This window comes from Suricata suricatta, chromosome 3, assembly GCF_006229205.1.
Source record: "Suricata suricatta isolate VVHF042 chromosome 3, meerkat_22Aug2017_6uvM2_HiC, whole genome shotgun sequence".
Lineage (NCBI taxonomy): Eukaryota > Metazoa > Chordata > Mammalia > Carnivora > Herpestidae > Suricata > Suricata suricatta.
Genome location: NC_043702.1, coordinates 54,590,802 through 54,591,014, shown reverse-complemented (window position 1 = coordinate 54,591,014; position 213 = coordinate 54,590,802).

Here is a 213-nt window from a genome sequence, read left to right as displayed (position 1 = left end):
CATGTTGCTGTCCAGGTCTCTCAGCACCATTTGCTAAAGAGACTGTCTTTTTTTCCATGGGATACTCTTTCCTGCTTTGCTGAAGATTAGTTGGCCATACATTTGTGGGTCTGTTTCTGGGTTCTCTATTCCATTGATCCATGTGTCTGTTTTTGTGCCAATAACATACTGTCTTGATTACAGCTTTGTAGTACAGGCTAGAGTTTGGGATTG